The sequence below is a fragment of the Phacochoerus africanus genome, chromosome 2, assembly GCF_016906955.1.
Source record: "Phacochoerus africanus isolate WHEZ1 chromosome 2, ROS_Pafr_v1, whole genome shotgun sequence".
Lineage (NCBI taxonomy): Eukaryota > Metazoa > Chordata > Mammalia > Artiodactyla > Suidae > Phacochoerus > Phacochoerus africanus.
In genome coordinates, this window is record NC_062545.1 from 218661397 (window position 1) to 218674545 (window position 13149).

At 41.1% G+C, this 13149-nt stretch overlaps 1 pseudogene; it reads right to left on the minus strand.

The window, feature by feature from the left end:
* Positions 1 to 897: 897 nt before the first annotated feature.
* Positions 898 to 1968, minus strand: LOC125121278 (40S ribosomal protein S6-like; annotated as a pseudogene).
* Between the last annotated feature and the right edge of the window lie 11181 nt (positions 1969 to 13149).

The following is a 13149-nucleotide window of genomic DNA, read 5'->3' on the forward strand; positions in this document are numbered from 1 at the left end:
GTTCCATGGCTTCTACACCTACAGTTCTCTCTCTCTGGTTCACGTAACCACTTACCCCCTTTGTCTCTTAAGGCCCAGGTGTGGTGATGACTCCCCTCGGTAGCTAGTCCAAGGCTGGGCTCATCACCATCCTTTGCTGGCTGCCTTATCCCTGTCCATGACTTTGTAAATCATTCAAGTCCCTTCTATTATCCTTTTCAGTGTGCTGTATACTCCTGCTGGTATCCTAACTAGTACAGGCTTGCTCCTCATGTCTTTGTTCCCCATTCATCCAGTTCTCTCAAAGCAACCGATTCTATAGGTGCCTGTATGTATGCACATACAGGCATAAAGGACTATATAAATATATATCCCTATCACACATTTTAAAATGTAGCATACTGTATACCTAGTTCTCTAACAATATATCCTAGAAATCATTCTATAACAGCATATCGAGATCACTTTACTCCTTTTGATGGTTGCATTATATTCCATTTTATGGGTTACAATCATTTTTTAGTCAGTCTCCCATGAATAGAACTTAGGTTGTTTCCAGCTGTTTGCTGTTAGAAATGATGCTATAAGGAATAACCTCTTACATGAGTCATTTCTCCTTATTCTAACTATGAGGAAAATGAAACCAAAAGATATTGTTCTTTTGGTAGAGCCCATGTCATCAGGGTCATCAGCTTGTAGGATGAAACTGCAGTGACTGGCCACAATGGGATCTGAATCTTGCTAGGGTCTCCCCACAAAATCTACTGCACATTTCAACTCTTATTAAATTTCCACCCTTATACCTTTCTTTCTTTCTTTCTTTCTTTCTTTCTTTCTTTCTTTCTTTCTTTCTTTCTTTCTTTCTTTCTTTCTTTCTTTCTTTCTTTCTTTCAAGATTTGATGTCATTTATTTGTTACACTTAGAATATCTCATTTTTGACTGGACTCAGACATAGAGGTAGAAGCTCTCAGAGAGGAGAGCCTCTGGCTCTTGGCAATCTGTTCCTGGACATTTTTCTTTGGCCTCCTTCATTCTCTTGGCCAAAAGTTTAGCGTATTCTGCAGCCTCTTCCTTGTTTTTTCTTAGCATATTGTTTCATCAGAGCAATACGCCGATGTTGTGTTGCAGAACATGTGGAGTAATAAGATCCTGAATCTTGGATGCTTTGGTCCTAGGTTTCTTACCTTCTTTTTTTAGGGACTTTCTCACTACATACTGACAGACATTATCTTCCTTAGAGAGACTGAAAAGTTTGTGGATTCTGCTAACTCTTTTAGGCCCCAGGTGACAAGGTATAGTAATATCGGTGAGTCCAGGAATATCCTTCTCCCCTTTTTATTTTATTTAACTTTACTTATTTATTTTTGTCTTGTTAGGGCCACACCCACAGCATATGGAGGTTCCCTGGTTAGAGGTTGAATTGGAGCTACAGCTGCTGGCCTACACCACAGCCACAGCAACACCAGATCCTTAACCCATTGAGCAAGGGCAGGGATTGAATCCATGTCCTCATGGGTACTAGTCGGGTTTGTTAACCACTGAGCCATGACAGGAACTCTCTTCTCCCCTCTTTTTTATTGTGACCAAATGGAGAACACTCAGACTGGCATCCACAGTGCATCCCCAAACAGATTTTCACTTTCTTTCCCCAGTCCTCCTTGGTCTGTAACAGGAATCCACTTACTCAGTAGCAGGCGGACTCAGCCATGGGTCAAGACACCCTGCTTCACGGGAAACCTTATTTGTTGTTCCCACCACTGATTCAGACCACATAACTCTTCCATTCTTCCCCCAGAGTGTCAGCAGCAACTTATATGACCATGCATTTCTCATAAAAGGTATGAAGATCTTGTTCGTTGTCCACTTCAATGAGTTTCTGGCAGCCATTGGCTGGGAAAGAGATGTTCAGCTTCATCCTGAAGTGGCCAAAGGCCTCCGAGGTGCCACGAAAAAGAGCTTCACCTTTATGTTTCCACTCCCAGGGTAGTGGCTACGAGAATGGACTCCAGAGCCATGACATGGGGTATATTTCCTGCTTCATTACTAATAGGCTGTGTGACCCTGGACAAGTCAGTTAGCCCCTTGTTATCTCAGCTTTCTCATCTCTAAAATGATCCCTACCTCATGGTGTTGCTGAGAGCATGAAGTGTTTTGTAAGGGCCCTGCATATACCAGGAGCCACATAATCACTGGCTCTTATTAGTGGTGTGGTTACCATTCCTTTGGTTGAGACTGTGCTGCAAACCAGCATTCTACTACAAGTTGAGAGGGCCAACTCATTGTATTTCACCAATGGTTTATCTTTTAAACTGAGATGTTCTGAGATTATCAGGTCTTTTGTTTAAAAGCAGATGTAGATGAAAAAATACAGGCAAAAAATTAGGGACCTAGGGGCCTGAAATGGGTCCTAAAAGAGAAGGGACTTTCTGAAGATAACTTTGCCCAACTCACAATTTGATTTTGTTTTTCCTGATCACATGTACTTAATACAGATCCACAGATATATCTGCCTGCTGAACATCCTTCCTAGTTATCTTAGTTTCCAAACTAGACTCACTGTTCACAAGCCCTCCAATAACTTCCACTCTACCATCAAAAACAGCCCAAACTTCTCTCATAGTCCCACGGCACATTTAGGAAGTCAATTTAACCTCTTAGGATCATCCTCAACTGTTGTCTTCCAAATTTGTTATCAAATCCTGTAAGTTATTTATTTTCAGTAGTTTTCAACTTCACTCCCACCCCCTTCCATCTCCTCTGAGACTACCTTAAATCAGACTTTTGTTATTTCAATGGGCTGCTGAAGTCAGCTTCTCCTTCTCTCCATCCCTTCTCTTCTCCCTCCTTTCCCTCCTCCCTCCCTTTCTTCCCTCTGAAAATATATACTGAATGACCATTATTCATCAGGCCTTGATCTGGCACAGAGGATGAAAAAGCAAACAAGACAGAAGGATCCTAAATCTTCCTCTAACCTTAACCTAATCCTAAACCTCAATTCATGATATTGATAATCTGGAGAAAGAGTCAGACACTAAACATACAAGTACACAAATAATTGGTTCAGGATGACAGGGATCTTATTTTCTATTCTAGGAGGTCAGAGATTCCTAGTCTCAAGAATCCATTATAATTCTTGCTTTAGAAAGTCCCTGGGATGGTAAGAACTGGAGTTTTGTAGGGGAAGCGGAAGGAGAAAGGAAGCAGCCTGACCCTAAGAGAAGGAAGAATGCATGAGACTGGCATGGATAGGGAATTGGAGGAAGAGATTAGCAGTAGGTTCTATAAGAGCTGGGGATCTAGTTGCAATTTTGCATAGTACTCCAAAGAGAATGAGACCTCTGGTGGAGAAGCTTGGATGGGGATCTGGCCTGAGCACTTTGGCCCCAAGAGCAGAGGCAGGTACCCCTGGTGGCATACCTAGAATCAAAAAAGAGGACTTTGAGGGAGCATTTGCATCCTGCCGAAGGCAAAAGGGCCCAAAAGATGCAGAGGACCAGCCAGCAATGGATAGTGAGAGGCGCGGTAGCTAAGAAACCAAAGATCAGGCACTTCTCCATTTTTATGCCAATATGTAAGTCCTACGGTCTAGAATGACCCACTTTGGGATTGGGAATAGTAATTGCAGTTTCCTCTATGTAAGGCTGTGTAAGGCTGACTATGTCATGAGCCTTATGCCATGAGCCATTTCTAGAAGACCAGATAGACTAATTAATCTCTATTCTCTCGCTCTCTCTTTTTAAAGAAAATAATCCTAAAAGGAAATATATATTTTAAAAGTCATAAATTAGTTGTGTTATCACGAGCATACCAGGAGTCCCATACTGGTCTCAGTTTTCTCATCTATAAAGTGTGGGGGATGATGTTGAACTTAAAATTCCAGCTCTGCGATCCCAAGGTTTTATGTTGTCTCATTCAAGGAACAGAATGGTTATGATGATAGCTTAAGAGTTTTCTTTCTTGGCTGTAATCACCTTAGTTGCACTTCCAGGCTGAGAAAATGAAAGCTGATAAGATTTATCTGTGTCACCAACTAGCAAAGTTTTTATAATCCCTGCTCATTTCCCTTAAACTCTTCCTATAGGTGAAATCTGCACTTAGCAGTAAAGTGGAGGCAAGAAGTTTCTGCCTTCTTTGGTAGCACATGACCTGTCTTGATTTGAGGCAGATCATGTGAAACTGATACCCAAGAGACTTTCTCACCTGGTGGCTGCAGAGAGAGGGGGAGGGAAACCCTCAATTAACAGACTCTTCATGCTAAATTAACAAGAAAACTCACCTTACTCCCCCCAGTAGCATAGACAGAGTGTTAATTTCTACTAAACCCCTTCAGGTGGAGAGTGAACAGGCTTCACGGGCAAATAGCCAGCTTCTCCGGCGGACCTCGGGAAGGGGGGTTGTTAGAGAATGCAGCTTTATTGAACTTGGCATTCAGTTACTGAAGTGAATATAATGTTGGAGGAGGGTGGTGAGGAGACAATATATTTTGTGAATTAAATCACTACATGAGATAATCAGGTATAGAGATTAGAAGTATGGACTCCTGAGACAGAAAGACAGATAGGTGCCTATCACAGCCTTGGCACTTAATAGCTCTGTGACTTTGGGTAAATTGCTTTCTGTTCCACATATGCAAAATGGGGGTAATAATAGTATTTAGCTCATAGGATGATTGTGAGGATTTTATTATTACTATTATTTTTAAAAAATTTATTTTATTTTATTATTATTAAAGTATAGTTGATTTACAATGTTTCTTCAAGTTCTGTTGTACAACAAAGTGACCCAATCACGCACATTTCCCTTGCTGCACAGTAGGATCCCATTTCCTATCCATTCCAAATATAACTGTTTGCATCTTCCAAACCCCCATAGTGCCCATCCATCCCACTCCCTCACTTTTCCCCTGGGGAATCCCAAGTCTGCTCTTCTTGGCCATGATCTGTTTCTGTTTTTTGCTTATTTGTTATTTTTAGATAAGATCATCTATTCCATATTTTAGATTCCACAAATAAGTGATATCATATGGTATTTGTCTTTTTCTTTTTGGCTTACTTCACTTAGTATGAGAGCCTCTAGATCCATCCACGTTGCTGCAAATGGAATTAGTTTGTCTTTTTTATGGCTGACTAATATTCCATTGTATACATGTACCACATCTTCTTAATCCATTCATCTGTTGATGGACATTTACATTGTTTCTATGTCTTGGCTATTGTGAATAGTGATGCTATGAACATGGGGCTGCATGTATTTTTCGATTAAAGTTTTGTCTGGATATATGCCCAGCATTGGAATTGATGGATCATATGGTAGTTCTATATTTAGTTTCCTGAGGTACCTCCATACTGTTTTCCATAATGATTGTACCAATTTACATTCCCACCAACAGTGGAGGAGGGTAACTTTTTCTCCACACCCTCTCTAGCATGTGTTATTTGTTGACTTGTTAGTGATGGTCATTCTGACTGGTATGAGGTGGTACCTTATGCTAGTTTCAATTTGCATTTCTCTAATAATTAGTGATATTGAGCATTTTTTTCATATACCTATTGGCCATCTGTATGCCTTTGGAGAAAGGTCTATTTAGGTCTTCTGTACAAAGAATAGTTCCTGACACACAGTGAGAACTTTGTTGTTGTTGTTGCTGTTATTTTGCATACCAAGCCACACACATTGACTCAAACATTTTTGGTGTTTAAATCAATATTTGAAGTTTGCAGCTTCAGAATTCAGCCTCGAAACAATTCCAAATCACAAAGTAAGAAATTTAGCAGCTTATGCTATGTGGTATCCAAAGGCATTAGATCACTTCAGAATTATTTTGAGAACCAGGTAAAGAAGCCAAGAAAATAAGAAGTAAAAAACATTATGGACATTCAGAAGAAATAACTTGAAATGTCTTATAAGTTACATCCTAAGTAATAAAATTTCCAGAGTCAATCCTTTTCAAAAGAATACATCTGAATTGCTTGGTAAATAACATTTTAGGATTTCTCTAACTTTGCTGAAGTTTTTTTTTTTTTGTGTGTGTGCCAACTAGTATCTGAGAAGGTGCATTTAGCTTTTTCCAAAGAAGCAGCAAAGAAGAATGTCAAAAATCTTTTTGCTAGAAACAGCAAAAAAGAATGTCAAAAACTTTTCCTGTTTGGAGAAAAAATAAAAAGTCATTTGACAGATCAGGAAATCTGTACTCTAATCCACTGAAGGAAGTGGATGCATGTATTTTCTTAATTTTTGAATTTGACATTTAAGATTTCCAGATTATTTTCCTTGCACAATTCCACTGATTCTCAGAGTATAGGAGCATAGCCTACATTTGTTTCACCTAGTGAATACTTGAACACAGTTTTCATGTACTATTTTATTCTATGACTTGAAAAGCTAATATTGTGATGGTTGGTTTGTCATTGGATGGATCCTTTTTTGGGGATTTCTCTTATGCTTTTAAAATTTTACATTACAATTTTTTTCTAGACTGAGAATGTATTTTTTAATAATTGAAAGCCTTTATATTGAATATTTGCTATTTGGCTTATTTTCTTACAAAAAAAAAATTGACTAGCCTGTCTTCCTTCTAGAAAGAACCCAGGGGCTAAATACATGAAATCAGCACTTTTACTGCCTTCAAAAGAGGAAACTTTGCAATTACCCAATTCTTGACTCCAGCATAGTCCATGGGTCCTGGCAGTTACCAGTGTTAAGTCTCATGATAATGATGTGTCAGAAAAACCTCATCTCTATTCTTTTTGATAATGACTCCTGGTCACAAAGCTAGTCCTAGATAACTAGAACAGAAAGTAACTTTGATGAAAGATATGGCCCCAAATTCTCTCAAACACTTCCCATTTGTTTGTTGTACTGGCTCTGAGGTGATGGAAATTTGGGATGAAATTTTAGTAAGAGGTAAATGGAACTTTGATGATCTTACCCTGCTTTCCTTTGAGTGTGTGTGCGTGTAAGTTTTGTTTTGAATAACATTTTATCCTGAAGTCACATGATAGCATACAGTATTCAAGAGTCTCAGTTCTCCTTATTGCAGAACCACAGCTGTATCTTCAGAAACCAGCCTTAATGAGAACAAGATGATGTAAGAAGACAAAGCCCAGGTTGGGTTTTTTGCAAGGTATTAGGACCTTTCTCAAAGGAATCTCTTTCTCAATCCTGAAGTGAAATTCTGTATATTTTGGCTCAGGATTATTAGCACTTTGCGCTTCCTTATTTTATCATCAATGACAGCTGTAAACTCCCTACAAATCCAGCACTTACTTCTCACAGAGTATCACATACCCCCAGGAAGGTAACACTTATCTAAGTCTTGATTCTGGGAGCTTATAGTTGTGTCACTGAGGAACTCATGCAAAGCAGATCAAATGAATCCCATTTAAAAGACTTGCATCAAGATGCTTCATCTGGGCTGTGCCTTTCTCAACAAAGCCCGGGTCATTAAGCAGTCATGGGAATCTCAATTTCACAATCCAACAGAGTCTCTGCTTTGTTTCTGACTTCAGCAACTTCTATGTGAATATATGATTTTGTCATCACCTATTCTTTTTCTCAGGACATTTTTGCAATAGATACTGTTGCTTGTTTTTTTTGTTTTTGTTTTTGTTTTGCTTTTTTAGGGCCGCACCTGTGGCATCTGGAAATTCCCAGGCTAGGGGTCTAATCAGAGTTACAGCTGCCGGCCTACACCACAGCCACAGCCATAGCAACGCGGGATCTGAGCCCTGTCTGTGACCTACGCCACAGCTCACGGCAGTGCTGGATACTTAACCCACTGAGCGAGGCCAGGTTTTGACCCCACAGCCTTATGGCTCCTAGTCGGATTCGTTTCCATTGCGCCACTATGGGAACTCCAGAAACTGCTGCTTTTAGTAGCTTCTAAATCTTATGACCAAATAATATCTTCAGAAACTCCCTCATCCTCTCTTAGATCTGAAAAGACATGACAATTCAGTATTGAGCCTGGGCAGCCTATTTCTCTGCTGGTTCTCATGAGTTTTCTAAAGGTGCTGACTTGTTGCCTTTACATCTCTTTTCACTAACACCTGTTATCATCCTTTTAGTAAAATGGGGTTTTGAAGACCTGATTTCTTTTCAGCAGCGTATTAGCAAATCCCAGACCTCTTGCTTATGATTCAGTTGATTTACCTTTAAAACTGAAAAAATTATTGTCTGTGCATTGTTCTTTGTAGTTCCTCACTTCTCTTACTATATATCCATTCAACAAACATTTCATTGAACCACTGAATTGTGACAGGCACTATGCTAGGAGATAAAAACATAAATATGAATGACTTGCTTCCTTCCTTGAGGCCCCCACATCTGGTAGAAAAGGTATAAAATTATGGCATCTTGAGTGAATTAGGAAGAGTCATCCCTCCTTCTGGTGGAGGCAGCTCTGCACTCAGGCTCCACTGATGTGGCAAGTGGAGAACAGAATGGATTTCAGCCCCCTCTTGTCTCCTTGATCAGAGAACCTTGTGTCAGGCACAACCTGAGCAATAGCCCTGGACATGGAAACAGCACAGTGTGATGAGCACAGATGAGGGGGGCGGGGCCTGGCCATCTGATAGGATGGGGAGTCAGGGAGGTTTTATGGGAAAGGTTACATGGGAGCTGAGACATGAGGAAGCTCATCTAGTGAAGGGGATGAGGGGCAAAGAGAAGAGGAACGAAGATGCAATTTTAAAGAGCATGGCATCTTTGAGGCTCTGCGAGTCATTGCTGAGGATAGAGTGCCCAGTGAGGGGATGAGGGTGGGAGAGACCTGGCTAGAAGCTGGAAGACACCAGAGTCGTGGTCTAGGTCCTTACTGCTCAAAGTACTAGACTCTCTCACAGGGCAGCTCTAGTATTACTGGGCCAAAATAAGTACAGAAATGTTAGAAGTGCAGAATCTTGAGCTCCACCCAAGACCTACTGAATCTGAACCTGTATTATAATAAGCTTAATATTTAATAAGGTAGTTCATGGGCACATTCAGTCTGAGTAGCACTGGTTTAGGTGAGAGCTGACGAGAACTAAGGGTTTGCTCTAAAGGCGTATCCCTAGATGGGACCAAACACGGTGTTTTCCTTATGTTTTCACAAATCTACCTTCAGGGTGCCTGGGTGACAGTACCTGTAATTCACAAGGAAGGAAAACAGAAGCCTGAGGATGTTAGCCCCATAACCACCAGCAAATTAAAACAGAAGGAAGAGAAGGCAGATTCCTTGGCTTGTGTGTCCCTTTCTTTTTTTTCTTACTTTCCAGCCTTGCTCATCTTGAGCCTCTACCTTGGAGATATAGAACTCATAGTCTATCAATCACTAGACTGGAAAAAGTGGAAAATGTGAAGTGATGGAGAAGCCCCTTCAGCTTGGAGGTGGTGCCTGAGCATCATCCTGCAGCAACTGCAAAAATGAAAACAACCCTAAAAAAGACCCGAGGAGAAAAGAAAGGTGAAAATCATCTGTACCCAGCTCTGCTTCACCCTCTTATCTTCTGCTTCTGTTTTGCCCATTCTTCATTCAACTATTTAATTATTTCATGTATATACTGAGCACCTACTGTTTGTTGGTTACTGATATCTACATTTTCCTAGTAATGGCAGGGCTTTCTACACACTTTCAGATCTCCCTGGAGATCCCAAGAGATCCCTTTCCAGCCTCAGGTGGCTCCTCAAAACAGTGCTAGATCTTCTCCCTCTCAGCCTCAAAACAGTAGGAACAGTTGAAGCTGAAGCCTCTGGGGTTTCTGTTCTCTATTCACCCCTCTGCCTATGGTTTCCCTGATTCTCCTTCTCCAAGGGGAATCCTAAGGGGAAAAAGCCCAGGTTTTCAAGTGGGGCTTCAGCATATGTGGAAGATCATTATTGGACTTGACTGAGTGAGAGATGGCTCTGGTTTTGGTAAGAGCTGAGGTCAGGGCTGGGGCATATCCCTATGAGCCATTGACTAATTTTCCCTCAAAATAAGATTAGGTTGAAGAGTTTGAGGTGCACAGAAGGGACCTTTGGGGGAGGGGAAGCTAAAGAGAAATAACACCCTTTTCCCCAAACTCTTTCTGGGAATTCATCATAGAAACCCCGTAAGGTAATAATGTCATCATTCTGTGATAGAAAATCATATTACCACAAAACAGACATGACAAAGGAAAGGTATGGTGGAGTCTGGTTAGGTTTTTAAAACATTGCACAAGACTATAAAAGAAGCTTTCCATGAGTAAGTGGCTCTGCTTCTGTGTTCTCTCTATGTGTGGGTGCAGGATCAGGAGGGGGAAAAGCAGGGGAAGAAACATGCAAAGGTTGAGATTCTATCTGTGATACCAGAGGCAAATTTTAATTTTTGAGATGATAAAAATAGCAGTCTTACTCAGAGTTACACAGCAAGCATCAGAAAGAAATATAATCTAGACTTCCTAATATCTCATTTCTTTCAGAAAGTCTACAGGAACTAAAGACTGCTTTAATCAGGTACCATGGGTTACTTAAGTTTCAAAATAAGTAAATAAATAAAAAGATAAAAAGAGAAAGAGGAAAAAAATGAATTGTGGGTATTTTACAGGTGGAGACCATATAGAGGTTCTAATGATTAGACATATTAGAAGTAACTCCTAGTAAGGCTGTTGTAACTGAAAGGGAAGCAGAATCAGTGCTTGTCAAAGTGTAACCTGGGCATCAGTGCCCACCCACCAACTGTTACTGGCTACTTGTGTAGCCAGAGCTTTATAAGAGGGCTGTGAATGACCAAACTCTGGACCACAGAGGTTCCTTCATATATCAACATGATTTTGCATGAGCAGGGGATATTTTTTCAGCTTAAACTTTTGGGGCCAGACGTATAAAGCAACTTCTGTTTGAAACAACAGATTTATATTAACCTTCTAAGCAACTGCTCGATTTTCCAGGACAGAAAGATATGGCCCCTTTATTGCCACCACCCAAGGAAGTTGAGTCAATTTTGCCATGATCTGCCTGAAACTGTGTCTGCCTTTCACCACTTCTTTTTCTTCTGTGGCAGTTTTCTGAGTGGAGAGGAAGTATCTTAACCTGGACCCCCTGCAGCTTAGGTTTCAGTTCCAACTAGAGGTCAATGTCCACTGATGGACAATTACTTATGTTACAGTTTGGAAACAGAATGCATTTCATCCAATACATTTTTCTTCTTCTTCTTCTTTTTTTTTTTGTCTTGTCTTTTTAGGGCTGCACCCACAGCATATGGCAGTTCCCAGGCTAGGGATCCAATCGGAGCTGTAGCCACCAGCTTACGCCACAGCCACAGCAACCAGGGATCTGAACCGTGTCTGCGACCTATACCACAGCTCACGGCAACGCTGGATCCTTAACGCACTGAGCAAGGCCAGGATTGAACCTGCGTCCTCACTGATGCTAGTCAGGTGCACTAACAGCTGAGCTGCAATGGGAACTTCACATTTTTCTTCTTAATTATGTTTTGCTTCTAGTACACATTTTCCTTTGTGGTTGATGTAAAGAATTTTGTAGTTACATAAGCGTATGTTTGGACCTGAGAACTGTTACCTGCTTGCTGTCGTATTATTTTGAACACAGGCCTCTCAATGTCCATTTCTTATCAGAGAAAAGGCATAATCTTACCTATCTTGCTAAATTATTATAAGGGGTTAAATGAAATAATTTATGCAGAACAGCCCATACAGTCTTTAGCAGAGATTTCCATATGAATTCATTTATTTTTTGCTTTCACTTGGGCAACAGGGCCCTCGTGGCTCAGCAGTTTAAGGTTCCAGCATTGTCACTACTGTGGTACCAGTGTAATCCCTGATCCCTGGCCCAGGAACTTCTGCAAGCCATGGGTGCACCACCCCTGACACCCACACACAAAAAAGAACCTTTATAAAAAGGAAATAGCCTTGGATAGGCAACCTCTAGTCCACACGCTCTGGACATTTGTATACCGGCATATAAAATAAATTGCATTTTGCATTTTGCATGTTATTTGAGTTAGAGGAGAGTGAGTTTCTCTGGCTTGATGCTCTTGGAAACAGAGCCCAATAAACAGCTGTTATGTGAATGTGTCCAGTAGCTTTGTAAGGATCATTGAATCTGCCCACGAGGGCAAATGTCTAACAGAAGTGTCCTGCCCTCAAAGAATCACACCTCAAATTAATGCCCACATAGCTCTAAGATTCACCCTCTCATGTGACTACAAAAGGGCCAGTCTCTGACTTTTCCTCTCCAAGGACTTTCGGGAATCCCCAAGGGATATTTACTTCAGCCAACCGCCTGGAGCTCCCGTGGTCACCCATTTCATATTCCCCCCACATCAGAGAACAGACTGCAACATTTAATATAATTTCACTGGAGAAGAAAGAAAAAAAATGAAGAAAAAAAAATCAAACTGGCCTCTCCCAAACATCTCCAACCCTCACCTTATAGGAATGGTATCTCTCCCTCAGTACTATCCTGCTGCCATGTAGGAGGCTTCAAGTTTCCTCCAGACAAGAGTCCATTGACCACACTTCCCCTCCCCAGACCCCAAGGGAACACAGGTTCAGGCCTGCAATTCTACTCACAGTAAAGACAAACTTTTTTTTTTTTTTTTGATCTTTTTTAGAGCCACACCCATGGAATATGGAGGTTCCCAGGCTAGGTGTCCAATCAGAACTATAGCTGTGGCCTACACCACAGCCACAGCAACAACAGATCCAAACCACGTCTGTGACCTACACTACAGCTCATGGCAATGCTGGATCCCTAACCCACAGAAAAAGCCAGGGATTGAACCTGTGTCCTCATGGATACTAGTCAGATTGGTTTCTGCTGAGCCACTATGGGAACTCCAAAGACAACCTTTTTTCGTAATCAGTGCCTTTTATGTATAGTACTTTGTGTGATAAATGTAGTGAGTGCTCAATAAATACTTGAGTGAATAAATAAATGGATGGGCTCAACACTTCAGTTCCAGAATTACTTTTCCCTCCTTCGGTTTGGTTTCCCACCCCACCCCCGCACTGAACAAACCAGCAGGTTCTGGCCACTCTCCTTAGTGACTAAAAGGGTTGATATCATCAGCAGGGTAAAGGCCCTTTTCTGGGCTGCTCCACCCACACATACTCTAGCTGCTTTCCCCATTTCACTCATGTTGTGACATCTCTTCTTTGTACACAGGATATCACCTATGTAAAAGATTACAGAGAAGGCTTCTGTGA